This window comes from Solanum pennellii, chromosome 5 (assembly GCF_001406875.1).
Source record: "Solanum pennellii chromosome 5, SPENNV200".
Lineage (NCBI taxonomy): Eukaryota > Viridiplantae > Streptophyta > Magnoliopsida > Solanales > Solanaceae > Solanum > Solanum pennellii.
In genome coordinates, this window is record NC_028641.1 from 66473801 (window position 1) to 66489559 (window position 15759).

The 15759-nt window shown below is 29.0% G+C and overlaps 1 long non-coding RNA gene across 1 annotated transcript in view; it reads left to right on the forward strand.

The window, feature by feature from the left end:
• Positions 1–6491: 6491 nt before the first annotated feature.
• Positions 6492–15759, forward strand: part of LOC114077271 — a 27579-nt gene continuing 18311 nt past the window's right edge. Inside the window, exon 1 of the long non-coding RNA XR_003578382.1 lies at positions 6492–6886. This is a non-coding gene — a long non-coding RNA (uncharacterized LOC114077271). The remainder of the gene's footprint in view (positions 6887–15759) is intronic.

The window sequence follows — 15759 nt, forward strand, 5'->3', positions numbered from 1 at the left end:
TATATATATATATATATATATAACTTGTTTGAAGAAAATAAAATCTTATAAACAGGCAGAAAATATGAAATTAGCTACAAAATTTATTGTTAATTCGTCACTACAAAACTTCTAGCTAATTGAATTTTGTTATAATCATTACTACTCTGTAGCTAAATGAGATTTTTATAGTTTAGTGATAAGAAAACTGATTTTAATTAAATTTATTTTATATTACTTTATTTATATCACTGTTTTTTTTTCACTTGAAGCATTTTCAAGAGTTATGAAATAGTTTTATTTTTTTAAAGAAAATAAATTCAAAAATTTTAATGGTGGTGGGTTGGCATGTGGACTATCCTTGTTGTCTCCCGTAATAAGTTTGGAGATAATATGAATGATATTAATTTAGAGAAGTGTACAGAAGGATGGACCCAAAATTTAAATGAGTGTAAATACCCATAATAACATACAACCACCTAGCACTTAATAAGAATAGTCATTTTTCATTCATAAAAATAATAATTAATGAATGAACATTAGCTGGCTTATTCACAACTTGGCATGTTGCATTTTAGTGGACTTTACTTACAAGTTACAACTGAATACACTAATTGCAAACTAGGCCGGGTCACCCTATGGGGCTTCTATCATGTTCAAAAAAAAAGAGTAAATTTTAGGTTTAACAAACATAAAAATCATATTTGTGTGTTATAATTATAATTTACATAAATTATCATAATAACTTTATGTTTGCTATAACTATTAATCTGCATATTTTGATATACTCATACATAAAAATCAATTGTATAAGTATATTTTTTTCTTGTAACTTTTAGGCGTATATGTATATGTGTATTACATAAATTTAAATGTAAATTCGTATATGTATATATAACTGTATTTTTATATACATCGCTTTATATTAACACAAATTATACATTGTATTTTATATAATTTATATTTGTATAAAGCGGGAAAGAGAGAAAGGCAAAAGATAACGGGGAGTGGGGGGTGGGGGGATTTGTATTGTATAATTATAAGTGTATAGGATAAAAAGATATGTATTTGTATATACAGTTTTCTCTTGCTTTATACAAATACAAACGCAATTTATATATTTGTGTTTGTAAATGTGAGGGAGGCGAGAGAGAGTGGTGAGTGAGATTAGGGAGAGTCGCGAGCGAGATATCCGAGAGAGAGACGAATAACAAAGTGTTTGCTACAAATCAGAATTAAATGAAACTGTGGTTGTAACATTTTATTTGAATTAGTAGTGTCACGATCGAAGAACAACCCCTAGACGTAACCGACGTCTTCGTCCTCAAAGAGACCTTAGACTAGCCCTTAGCATATATCATCACATATCATAGGTCGAAAAAATGCGGAAAATTTAAAACTTTTACATAGTGAAGTATACTTAGACTTCTCATTTATCATATATGGAGTTTACATAGACTCCTCGTTTATAAAGTTTACATAGACTTCTCATTTATGCAATATAGTCAATTCATATGATAGTCAAATAATAGTCTCACATATAAACCATGTAATAGAGAATTACAACGTTTGGGCATAGACCTTACACTAGTACAATATGTCATATATAGGCTTATAACAACAGTTTCGAAGATAAGGAATAAACAAGTGTCTTTAGACATAAGCAATACTACTAAGATAGACAAGTGGCATCATCCTCGAACTTTGAGGACTCACCAATAACTTGAGAACAAATCCAAGTCTTCCTTGAAATGGCCTTCTACTCTTCAATGACCCGAACCTACATATTTGTAGAAATATAAAGAATATGGGTTAGTATAAACCACATGTACTAAGTACGGAAACATATTCAATTTAAATCATTGAAATCATGTACAAAGGGATATTTTTGTTCAAAACCATGCTAAGTCACTTTGAAAGTCTTTTATGCACACATAAGAGCATATACAAGTCAATGATCATATCATCACTTAAGACAAGTCCATATCCATATACAATAACAACATCATCATAAAGACATATCAACATGAATAACATCATCATTGAGTCATATCGTATCATCATAAGGTCATATCGACATTTCATTATAAGAGTTCATATCATCAAATCATACAATACCCTTACAAACAATCTCATCCCAAGCCTACAAGTGCAATGTTCATGTGAAACCCCATAACTCCACATAATCAAGTAAACTAGAAAAGAGATCATAAGAAATGTCTATATTTCATATAACATCATATCATGTGTAATCATCATTTACATAGTAACTTAGACCAATATCATGTTTATCAATGAAGTCAACATCACATAAGATCAACATCATGTAAAGTCAACATTTAACATTTCATCCATAACATAAGTGCATAAGAACATCCTCCTAGGACTCCCCTCAAGGTCAACTTGTGCAATGCATTGGTAAAGTTTTCATACCCTTACCTACACTAAGTAGAACCCCTTAAGTCACCCTAGTTAGAGTTCACCTTTATTACCTCATTCGTTAATTTTACTTTTGGGAACAATTGTCTTAACCGACATTAACCATGTGAGCTAAACATGGAATCCGGTGTCATGAAATCCTACACCGAAATAAGGTGCTCTACTTGCCAAGGTAGAACCAAACATGTTCATAGTATTCTAGGTAGATACACTAGCTAGTTTTCCTATGGGGGCAACATAGTTAAGAAACTAGGAGATATACTAGAAACTCATATATGCACATTGGATGGTAGTCTCTATCTCATGAGAATCTTTGTTAACCTACCTTTCCACATTGGAAAGGGACATCTCTCATATCTATTTTGCTCGGTGCTTAGCTAGAGTCCCTTTTTGAAATGTCTTTAAGCCTTTCTTAGTCATCATATCTTAATATATATCATAGGAGACTAACCCCCTTGTATAATCATGTCATTAGCTCATTAGGTATACGATGTGAACTTCCTTTCATCACAAACCATCATTAGTGAGATCAACATATCATAGTCATATCATATAAGTCACACAAGAGAATCACCTTTAAACTTGCATCATCATATCCTTACCATGATCTCACAATTCAACATATCCATAACATGCCATCACATTGATCATATCATCATCTTTCTAATTTATTCACATAATTATGCTTCAATTGAACATCATCATCAAGAATAAATCATCATTATTGAAGTAGAGAACTCATAGTCATAGAAAGTCTTACTAATAGCTTCCAAAACTTCCTTCAAGATCATACCCTCAATTCATCACAATTATCCAATAATCCAATCACCATCATCATATAATAGTAAATTAACCAATAACATAATCAATTCCAACAACCCTAATCATCTACAACTCCAATTCATAACTAGGGTTAGGGAAAGGTTTCATTCATGGATCTTCCATGGAAACTAGGTAAAAGACTAAGAACTACAACAATTGACCAATAAATAATCATAATCTATCGATATAAACCAAAGGAATTTAACATTAAATTGATTTGAAAGACAATTCACGAAATTGGATGAAAACCCAAGTTTTAGACATTTTTGGAAATCAATTTTGAAGAGCCTCTTGGAAAAAGAGATCCAAGAGTGAATAAATTTCATACCTTAAAAATCCTTGAAGATTGATGGAAAAAAGTAGAGAGAAGTTGGAGAGAATTGGGTTTGGGAATTAATGGGATGTTGAGTTAGGTTAATGAGGTTTAACTCTTTTATAGTCCCCAACTAAATTAATTAATCACCCCTTAACCCTTAATTAATTTGATAACTAATTATCTAACTTAACTAACATTGACCGAAATTGGACAGTCTCACCAGGGTCCAATCGACGAGTCCACATCGACGGCCTGTTGACCAAACACGGCCCTGTACTGGTCATCCGTGGTTTGTGTCAGAGGTCCATTTTGAGCCATTTTGGAAAATGGCTAAGTCCCCAAAACGAGCACCATCTATGGGTCGTTGACCCATCGACGGCTCATCGTTTGGTTCCGTCCTTAGCCACTGTCAAATGACATCTTTTTGGTCCAATGCAGGGGTCCTCTTCAAGGACCCTTAGGTGGTCCTTGGGGAGTCGTACCCGGACGTTTCGACCATAAACACACTCTAATATATGTCTAACACCTTTTTATCAAATTTGACCACTCTTAAAACACATCAAGGTACACTAGTTCATCTTTTACGAATCTCCGAACGTCATGGTTGTTTCTTGACATTTTGACTCTAACACTTCCTAATTGATTTTATTACTTTTGTTTAGGCTTAGAAACATTGTTTTAAGGCTTAGTTCATCATGTGAAGCTCTAGACTAAGTCATGGATTTCTGGAGTGTTACAAGTAGTTTGCTATTTATACAATTTTCTCAAAAAAATATTACATAAATTTCACTAGTTTAGGAGCTAAATAATTAGATATACTCTAGTTTGTAATATTAAGAATCTTACCAGATTTACGTGCATCCAGATACATGTCTTACCATATTGACCCTATGTATCTTGGAATACATGAGGTCAAAATTAGGTGTAATTTATTCTAGACACATTGTATCTAAGTGGGTATGCATCTATTTGGGATATATAATAAATTTCGTTAACCTCCCTCCTATATCTCTCCCACGCTCATATGTATCTGATATCATAGATACTTGTGAATTACCATATACATGCATATGCTTGTATCTAGTGTGCATTTAGTGTGATTCACATGTATTTGTGATACATAATAACTATCATTCACCTCCCTCTGTATTTTAGTGTATTTGGTAGCAAAAATAAATGTATCCTCCTCAATATATGGTAGAAAACTCTTAATTAGTATTGAGAAACGCAATATTTTGAAAGCATAGATAATAATATTGTGTGTGTGTGTGTGTGTGTATATATATATATATATATATATAGTAGTGGATTAATATGTCTAATTATGTAGTTTCTCCTACGAAAAATTGGGCAATTGAGCCTTATTTCCAACACTTCTCCTCAAGTTAGAGGAAAAATCAAAAGGCATAGTATATAAATGTGCTCTTTATATAACTTGGTCTCAACTGACATCTTTGCTATCCAATCGGGTGTGCACAAGTTGACACTTAAATTTGTTTAAAGCTGAAAAAATAAACACATATGTCCTATGTGACAATTCGTGTCTTATGTGTTGTCCTGCATGTATCATGTCATATGTGATGTGCAGTCTACTTGTTCAATTTTATTCAAATTTAAATGACTACTTATGCACATCTAAAATTGGAGGGTATTTATGACAACTAGAGTTAAGTTGAAGTTGACTTGTATGAAAGTCATCTATGTGCTTCACTAGTGAGATGTTCTACAAAAATACCAGCCAATTATGTATATTGGATCATCATCTGGTTGTCATGATATACTGACACAGATTGTGGAACAGAAATACTAGGCCAAATGATATTTTTGCAACTATTTTTTTAAAGGCTCTATACTCAGCCTAAACAGATAATAGAGATATGGTTGGTTGAGACAATCCCGCGTATGATGTAATACGATACTAAAGATATAGTTGGCTGCTTTTTTTATTTAGGAAATAAGACAATCCCCAAATATGATGTAATACCTAGTTAGATGCGCCAGATATATGCTCCTATTTGAATATGATTGAGTTTTAAAGGAATAGTTGTAAAATATTGCCATATTAGAAATTACTGAAAATTTTCGTAGCTTGAGGCGTGTTTATGGTATCGTTCTTATAGATATTTGAGAGAATATTTTAAAATATCTTTGAACTAGGCACAAATTATTAGTTCATCTCAAACTATTGATAATTTTAATTTGTACGAGTTTAGAAATGTTATCACGAAATATTTCATTACTAGTAATGTATCCTCCAGAATTCAATACGTTCTTCTAATATAAAATTATGAGCTGAAATCTACCAAAAAATGTTATAATGTATCCTCCAGAATTCAATACGTTCTTCTAATATAAAATTATGAGCTGAAATCTACCAAAAAATGTTATCTTAAGAAAACCTAACATTTTAAAAAGAACTTCTCTTTATTTTTCCACTGTCCAAAGATAATATAGATAGAGAGAGCGCAAAACACTGAGCTCCTAATCATCTGCAATATAAGTTATAAAAATAAGAATGACATAAAAGAATTAGACCAATTGGCCTGACTTAAATTAGAAATTTTTTTGGTAACTGACAAATTTAATTATTATAAAATAATATCATTAAGAATAAAAAAATATATAATCAATTCTAATGAACAAAATATCAATAGCAGATGTTCGAGATATTCTATAAGATATTCTTATTCTGTTTTGGCATAATTTGAGTTTAATCATCGAGGACATGACATTACACAGGATTGTAATGAACCAGAATGTCATTTTTTATTTATTTTTTTAAAATTACCAATTTACCCCTTCCAATAGTTGCTTCCAGTCATTTCTGATCAATTTGTGAAATTGGTTTTGAATTTTGAGTAAAAGATTGTAAATTTTGGAAGTTTTGAGCTTTGGAAGGCTTTAGTTGTTAAAAAGAGGTTCTTGGTGTTAATAGAAGTTTTGAGTCTTGCAATGAAATTTGTCAGTTCCATCAAGTGTGGAATGCAAAATTTGATCTATGAGAGTTGTCGGTTTCAAATTTGGAATTGTTCCACATATTTGAGGTCTTTAGTTGTTAGTCTATAATATTTTTTAGTCTTTGAGTTGATTTTAATCGACATTCGGAGTTTAGGTGTTCGGATCCGATTTTCAACTATTTGATTGGGTTCGGGGGTTTATTTTAGGCGTAGAATAGGTCTTCGTTGATTTTCATAGGTCTCAAGCTTAATTTCTTCTTTTTAGTCATTATGTTAGATCTGCAACTTTGCCCTATTCACGATAGTTTCACGTAGCTCTGCCCTATTCATGATAGTGCTTCACATAGCTCTGCCCTATTCTCCAGCTTCATAGGTAATCCAGGTTTCTAATTTGATAGAGTTTCTCAGTTTCAGATTTTGGGGGTGGAAGCGGATTTAGAGAGAATAATAGAGAGAGTTGATTAGAAGTAGCCTACTGAGGGAGAAGCTCTCTATTTATATAAGTAACTTACAACTTTGGCCAATAGAAGTGGCCGACAACATACTTTACACTTGGCCTTATATCTTTCGGCCGACGCAAAACAACAAAAGACTTTACATAATAATGGCCTTTACTTTATTTATGGCCGACACACTTTTTACATATGGCCCTCTTTTCTTTGGCCGACGCAAAACAACAAAATACTTTACACAATAATGGCCTTTACTTTATTTATGGCCGACACACTTTACAATACACTATTTATTATTTTACACGTATCTTCACTCTAGCTCCACTTTTGGTACGAAGTTATCTTCTCCGTTGCATTTTGTACATAAGTGGTCAGGATATTTTTGCCCTATTAACTTGCAATATCTTACCATTAGATTTGGAGAAATAAAATTTTTCCGAATTGCTCTTGTAGTAGGTATTTGCTCCGGTTTCAACAGACTTAATATCCATTGCCTTATCTCTTCCATATCTGCTACTCTGATTTCTTTACAGTTGGAGTATATTATTGTTTGGTCTCTGTTATAATAACTCCAGATTGCATTCTCGTTCAAGTAGTTGTTTGATAGCTCGTTTAATATAGTAGCTATTCCAATAGTTCTTTTGTTAGCATAAAACTCCGGAATATGTACCTTCTGTATCTCTTCTTGTGTATCTATTTTCTCTGGGATTATCATTTTCCTAGTCAATCCTATCTTTATAACTTGTATCGTAGGTTTGATTTCATCGTATAATATCTCCGCTGTTGCTGAATAGAACTTTATGTAAAATAAAGTCCCTTTGGTTATCCTTTTATATTGTAAAAATGCCTTGTATAGCTCCGGTATTTTAGCTATTTCTTCTCCAGTTATTGTATATACTGTACTTATTAACCCGTAATCGTAGCAAGTTGCTACTAAGTTTGGGTTCGTACCTGGTTGTGCTATTAATTTGTTGTATCCTTGCAGGTGTTGGGTTATATAGTTTTCGTTTGGGTTTTTGGTATCTTTCGTTTTAGGGTTTAGGTTTAAAAATGTTTGTATCTTATGTATATTTTCTATATACATTCTGGTGATATGGTTATATGTTTGTTTTTGTGAATCTAGGCTGGCTTTGTAAGTATTTATATGTGGGGGTACGAATATGTCTTTTTGGGTATTTTGTGGAGTATATGGTTTAGAAAATAATTTGTTCATGTTTGTATTTGTATATTTTACCTTATCTTCCTCCTTTTTTGTAGATGGTCCTGCGGTAGATGTACTTCCTGCTGTAGCTGAGCTTCCTGCAGATGTATATAATTTTTTGTTTTGGGTTTTTAGGTGTTTCCCATCGTCACCTTCTAGCTCCGCATTTTTTAAGTCATGCTGCTGACTTAGTTCCGCATATTTTAAGTCATGCTGCTGACTGTTAACTGTTTCTTTTAGTATCTGTACTTCATTTTCTATTTTTTCCATCTTTTGACATAATATTGCCATTGTAGCTAATATCTTCTCCATTGTATCTTTCTCTGGAGAGATAGTCTGCAATAAAATTCTTGTCAGTTTTGATTATCTCAATTGTAAATGTAAAATTTAATATATTTAATACCAATCTTCTTATCTCTTTTGTTGTAACTGGGTCTTGTACCTTTTTAGTTATCCACCATTTTACTTGTGTATTATCTGTTCTTACAATAAATTTATTGTAAACAATATATGGTTCAAATGCTAATAAACATTTGTATAATGCAAATAATTCTTTTCTATTTATTTCCCATTTTATTTGTGCCTCAGCATAAGATCTTGAATAGTATCTGCAATGGTGTTATATTTTTTCTTTTTCATATTTATATTTAAAACTCCTCCATAACTATGATCACTTGAATCGGTTTCAACAATATAAGTAAATGATCTATTTTCATCAGGAAAATATAGTTTTGGTAATTTTTGTACATAAACTCTTAATATGTCTTATATGTTCTTTATCTTTATTGTTGAAATGATATTCAACATCTTTTTTAAGTTTTTTATGTAATGGTTTTAAATGTTATGCTAATTTTGGTATATATTCTCTTACTTGGTTTACTAATCCTAGAAAGGATTGTAATTTGTTTTTTGTATCTATATTTTCATCTAGGGTGATTATTTTTTGTACTATATGAGTTTGCATTTTTATTCCATTTTTATCTATTTGTATTCCTAGAAATTCTATCTGTGGTTTCATAATTTTTGCTTTCTTTTTACTTAAGCTTATACCTGAGTGTTTAATTATATGTATAAATTTTTCTAATAACCTAATATGTTCATCTTGTGTTTTGGAATATAGTAATATATCATCTATATATACAATACAATTTTCTAACTGGTTAAAATAGTTGTCCATAAAATGTTGGTATCTACCTGGTGCATTTTTATATCCAAATGGTAAAACATTCCATTCATTAAATTCTTGCGGTACAGTAAATGCTGTTAACTGTTTAGATTCATCTTCTAGTTTCAAATGATAAAATCCTGATTTGCAATCAAATTTACTGAAATAGTTATATCCTTGTATTTGTCTTATTTTTAGTATCTTATTTGGTATTGGGTAATTATATGTTTTAGTTTTAGCATTTAGATTGCGATAATCTATGACCATTCTGCTTTTACCTCTTCTTTGTTCACTATGTTTATTGACTATAAATGCTGGACTTGTATGTTTGCTATTACTTTCTTGTATATAATTATTCTTCAATAGTTCATCTCTGTGTATTTTGAATTCTTTTAGATCATCAAAATTATATTTTAATGGTTTTTGTGTTATTATGCTATTTTCATCTATTAGTTTAATTTTTACTTTCATCTTATGTTTTTCCCATCCTTGTAATGGATTCTCATTATATAGTAATTCTAGTTGTTCGTTAATTATTTTAACTTTATCTATTGCAAATATTATGATTTCTAGTTGTGTTATTTGATTTTTACTTATGTTTTCCATTTCCTGATTTATTTTTTCACTTCCTTTTATCCATGCTATAGGTTTACGTTGTTTGTTATTTACTCTTTTTGCTCCTATTTTATTTCCACATGGTGTAGTAAACCACCAATGTGTTTTTGTTATAATATGTGGGTAAAATCTTTCTAGAAATGGCATTCCTAATAACATATCTTTTGTTGTAAATTCAAAATTATACATTTCTTCTATTGTTAGTATTTTATCCCATATTTGTATTCTTATATTTTTGCTTTATATGTAATCATACTTCCTTAGTTATTAAATCTTGTTACCACCTTAGGTGTTTTTAATTTTTCCCATTTATCTTCTGGTAAACAATTATATTTACATATATTTGCTTCCGCTCCTTTATCTATCATAGGGGTATAATATCTGTTGTGATATCCTTCTACAATAATTTTTGCAAGTATATATATTTTCATTATTCATTTTGTTCTTTTGATAATTATTTTCTTATTTTGGCAAGTTATTGTTAATTGTTCATTTTCTATATTGTATGGTTTAACTTTTTCTAACCATTTTATTCCTAATGTAATATTCTGACTTCCTTGGTATATTTTAAATGGTATTATTAAGGGTATCCCTCCTATAATTATTTCTTTTTCCGTCATTTCTTCATTTGTGTTTACTATCTCACTAGGTAATCCAGGGCATAAGTGTCCTGTTTTTATAATTTCTGTTTCTAATACTAACTCTCTTGTTATGTAATTTTCTTCTTGTCCTGTATTTATTAAAATTTTATACCTTCTTTGGTCTATTATTCCTGTTATGAAGTAATGGTATGATGTTATCTCTTCTTTATCTAATAAGTTGTGTGGGATTTCATAGTTCCTTTTAGATGTACTCATTCTTGATGAGGTAGCTCATGTTAATGTATTTGGTACGCTTGAAGTGCTTAATCTTTCTTTTACAATTTCTAAATCTTCTTCTATGTCAATTTCTTTATAGCTATAGTCATTATTGTCTATTACAGTAATTATTTTTTCAAAAGAGTTTTCTATTTTTATTTTATCAATTTTATTTCTTGCTGTTACTTTATGTTTTGTTGTTAATACATATAGGTTTTTACATCTTGCTGTAAATATTTTACTGCCTGGTGCTAATTCTATTCCAGACATTTTCCAATATAAAACTAATGATTTATCTATATTCATATCTGTTAATGCTACTGAGTAGTTGACACTTATTATAAATTTAAATTTTTGGTATATTAAGTTTCCTTTTACTGCACTAATTACGCTTTTTTCTATAGGATGTATAATTCTATCATCTGCTAAGTATATTTCAATAGGTGTATCTATTCCTTCTGTAAAACAAGCTTTTATCAATATTTCTGTTCCTCCTAAATGTACGTATTTTATGGGTGTTTTAGCTTTTATATCTTGTGTTTCTTTATTAATTATCCTCTTATTTAGTATAGGTATTTGTGCTTTTCCTTTTGTATATTTACAATCTATGATGTGTTCTTTCTGGCTAACTACATAGTATTTATCTTTTTGTCTTTTAAACCAATTTCTTATTATAGGTATTTCAAGTATATTTTCAACACTTAAGTCTAATTCTTTTCCTTTTATTTGTTCAAAAATTGTATTATCAAATATAATTTTTTGTTCTGATAATCCTTCATTTTGATAGTCTTCTTTGGATATTATTTTTATAATTTTTTTATCATGTTTTAATAATGTTATAATAACCATCTTTAGAAAGTTTGCTACAGAAATATTCTGCGAATAGGTATGCCCAGACTATGTCATCCTAAGGTTGAAACCGATAGGCAAGAAGGCCGTTTAGGGGAGTAAACAAAGTTGAGGCGCTGTTAGGGTAACTGATCAAAGAAGAAAACTGTAGTAGTGACCAGACAAGATGATTATTAAACCATTATTATTACATAATAAATAAGTATAATCTATTAAGAGGTTGGAAGGAATAAAATTTTTAGCGAAAAAATGATTAAAATGAACTCCTATTTACTAGAAGATGATGTTAATTATAAGATATTAATACTCTATGTATTGAAAGGTCTTAATACAGATATAAAAAGAACAATTTAGGATAAATTATTGACATATGAGATAATAGAAGAAACAACTCAAGGTTGGGCTGAATTAATTATACCAGATGATTTTGACACAGATTTATATGATGATATAGAATTATTCATAGATCAATGATAAATTATTTATACTTACAATTCTGGAGAGAANTTCTTATTATAGGTATTTCAAGTATATTTTCAACACTTAAGTCTAATTCTTTTCCTTTTATTTGTTCAAAAATTGTATTATCAAATATAATTTTTTGTTCTGATAATCCTTCATTTTGATAGTCTTCTTTGGATATTATTTTTATAATTTTTTTATCATGTTTTAATAATGTTATAATAACCATCTTTAGAAAGTTTGCTACAGAAATATTCTGCGAATAGGTATGCCCAGACTATGTCATCCTAAGGTTGAAACCGATAGGCAAGAAGGCCGTTTAGGGGAGTAAACAAAGTTGAGGCGCTGTTAGGGTAACTGATCAAAGAAGAAAACTGTAGTAGTGACCAGACAAGATGATTATTAAACCATTATTATTACATAATAAATAAGTATAATCTATTAAGAGGTTGGAAGGAATAAAATTTTTAGCGAAAAAATGATTAAAATGAACTCCTATTTACTAGAAGATGATGTTAATTATAAGATATTAATACTCTATGTATTGAAAGGTCTTAATACAGATATAAAAAGAACAATTTAGGATAAATTATTGACATATGAGATAATAGAAGAAACAACTCAAGGTTGGGCTGAATTAATTATACCAGATGATTTTGACACAGATTTATATGATGATATAGAATTATTCATAGATCAATGATAAATTATTTATACTTACAATTCTGGAGAGAAACTAAAGAAGAAATAGAACTACTTGAAAAACTACTATTTGAAAATTTTTACAAATATTTAAGAACTAGAGAAAGTGAATAGTTAGAATATATTACAAACAACGCTAATGAAATACAAAGATTAGATCTACTTAAAAAAGAATATTATGAAAAAATATTTTATTCTTAAAACTATGAAGAATAACCAAACATCAAATAAAGTAACTACTATAACAAAAACTAAAATAGAAAGAAAAGTACGAAAGACACAGAAAAAGTTAAAAACCTTATACATAGAATATGAATTATTACAACTTACTAAAACAAATAATAGTAAAACAAATCTTTTGATAGATATAATTTCTAAAACAGAATATAAATATGTTTGTTATCTGAAAAAACAATATGAACAAAGAAATATATAAGCAACAACTGATAGAGAAAATAATTCAAAAAAGACAAGAATTACAACACAGGAAAGAAAGATTAGAAGAAAATATGTTAGCAGGAGTATGTAATAAATCAATATTAGCACAAAGAAAAGTTATATTTATGCTAAAAATACAAATAGATTTCCTCGAATATAAATTGCAACATAATATAAGTCATAAACCATAATGAATAAAGAAGAATTTGCAGTAGACGAAAAGACATATGAAAATCAAGATGGCTTAGTAATAAAAATAATATTTTCAAATTTAGGAAGACGATATAAAAAAATAGGAAATAACTTATACTTAATGTTAGAAAAAGAAACAGCAAAATTAGAAGATAGTTTGACAGCTATGGTAAGAACAACAAAAGAAAACGAAGAAATAGATAAATCAAGAAATTGAAAAAATAAAAATACAAGCAAAGCAAGAAGTACGACATCTAGAAGAAATAAAATATACAAGAATAAGTGAATTAGAAAAAGAATTGGTTAAGCTAAAATTATTATATGAAACCAAACAAAAAGGAAAACAGGAAGAAAAAGATAAAGAACTTGAATTAACTAATGAGATAAATAAGATGAAACAAAAATTAAATGAAAATCTAGAAATAGACGAGATAGACGAAATAAATGAATCAGATACAACAAACGATCAAAAATCAGAAATAAGTGATATAAGTGAAACATACACAGAAATTCTAGAACAAATAAATAAGCCGAAATTAGAAATAAATACAGGAGATATGAATCGACCCAGTACATCAAGAGTTAAAACTCCAGATAATAGTCCTAGAAGTAGTCCTAAATGGACAGCACCAACTTATTATACAAGAAAATTATGAACAATCAGATAGAACAAATGCAATATGGAATAGTAGATTAAATAAAAAATGGACACCTAAACCGATAACTGAACAATATAACTTTTTAGATCTAGATTGTGTTACAGATATAAATAAAGCAATACTACTATGGGTAGGAAATATATCTAAACAACTAATTGATAACAAAATAACAACAAAAGAAACGCCGAAATATATAGAAAGAACATGTTGGAACAACAAAATTATTGATAGAAAATTTACCCCCAGAAAGTCTAGAAACACTTAGAAGTGATAAGAAAATAGATGGATCTCCATCAACAACAAATATAGATATGCTAGATAAATATGAATTAGCAATAAGAAATGAATTTGGTGGTATGACCACAGAAATAAAAGTACAAAATAGAGAAAAAATAATAAATAGACAACTTATGACAAAATTAGTTATATGTAAAATGTGTTATATAGAAGAATACTCATGTGCATTCAAAGAATATTATTACAAAGCAAGATATGATATAAATGAAGCAAAAGAAATAAGACAACAATATTTTACTAAACTACCAGAACCATTTAGTACAAAAATAATTAAAGATTGGAACAATGAAGGATTAACAGATACTTTAGGAGCTAGAATAAAATTTTTACATCAATGGTTTGTACAATTATATGAAAACCAAAAAGAAAAATTAAAAATGGAAAAAGTACTAATTAAAAATTTAGCCTTTTGTAAAAATAAAACAGCACCACAGTTTGGATGTACAAATAAATATTATAAAAAGCAAAAACCTAGACGATACAAAAATTATAGAAAAACTAAAACTAGGTATAAATATAAAAAACCAAGACAAAGATATTATGTAAAAAACTATAAAATAAAAAGACCATATAGACCAAAAAGAAAGCCATCACAATGTACTTGTTACAATTGCGGGAAGATAGGACACTTAGCTAGAGATTGTAAGTTACCCAAGGATCCAAAAAGAAAACAAATTGCAGAAATAATTATAGATAATGATGAATATAAGCAAATAGAATATGTAGACTATGAATTAAGTGAAAATGACAGTATATATGAAGTATCAGATATAGAAACTGAAAATGAAGAAGAAAATATTGATCTAGATAATGATGTAATGACAGAAGAAATCTAATGTCTGAAGACGATATAAAAACAATATCCAAAGAAGACTATCAAAATGAAGGATTATCAGAACAAAAAATTATATTTGATAATACAATTTTTGAACAAATAAAAGGAAAAGAATTAGACTTAAGTGTTGAAAAAATACTTGAAATACCTATAATAAGAAATTGGTTTAAAAGAGAAAAAGATGAATACTATGTAGTTAGCCAGAAAGAACACATCATAGATTGTAAATATACAAAAGGAAAAGCACAAATACCTATACTAAATAAGAGGATAATTAATAAAGAAATACAAGATATAAAAGCTAAAACACCCATAAAAAATACGTACAATTAGGAGGAACAGAAATATTGATAAAAGCTTGTTTTAGAGAAGGAATAGATACACCTATTGAAATATACTTAGCAGATGATAGAATTATACATCCTATAGAAAAAAGCGTAATTAGTGCAGTAAAAGGAAACTTAATATACCAAAAATTTAAATTTATAATAAGTGCCAACTACTCAGTAGCATTAACAGATA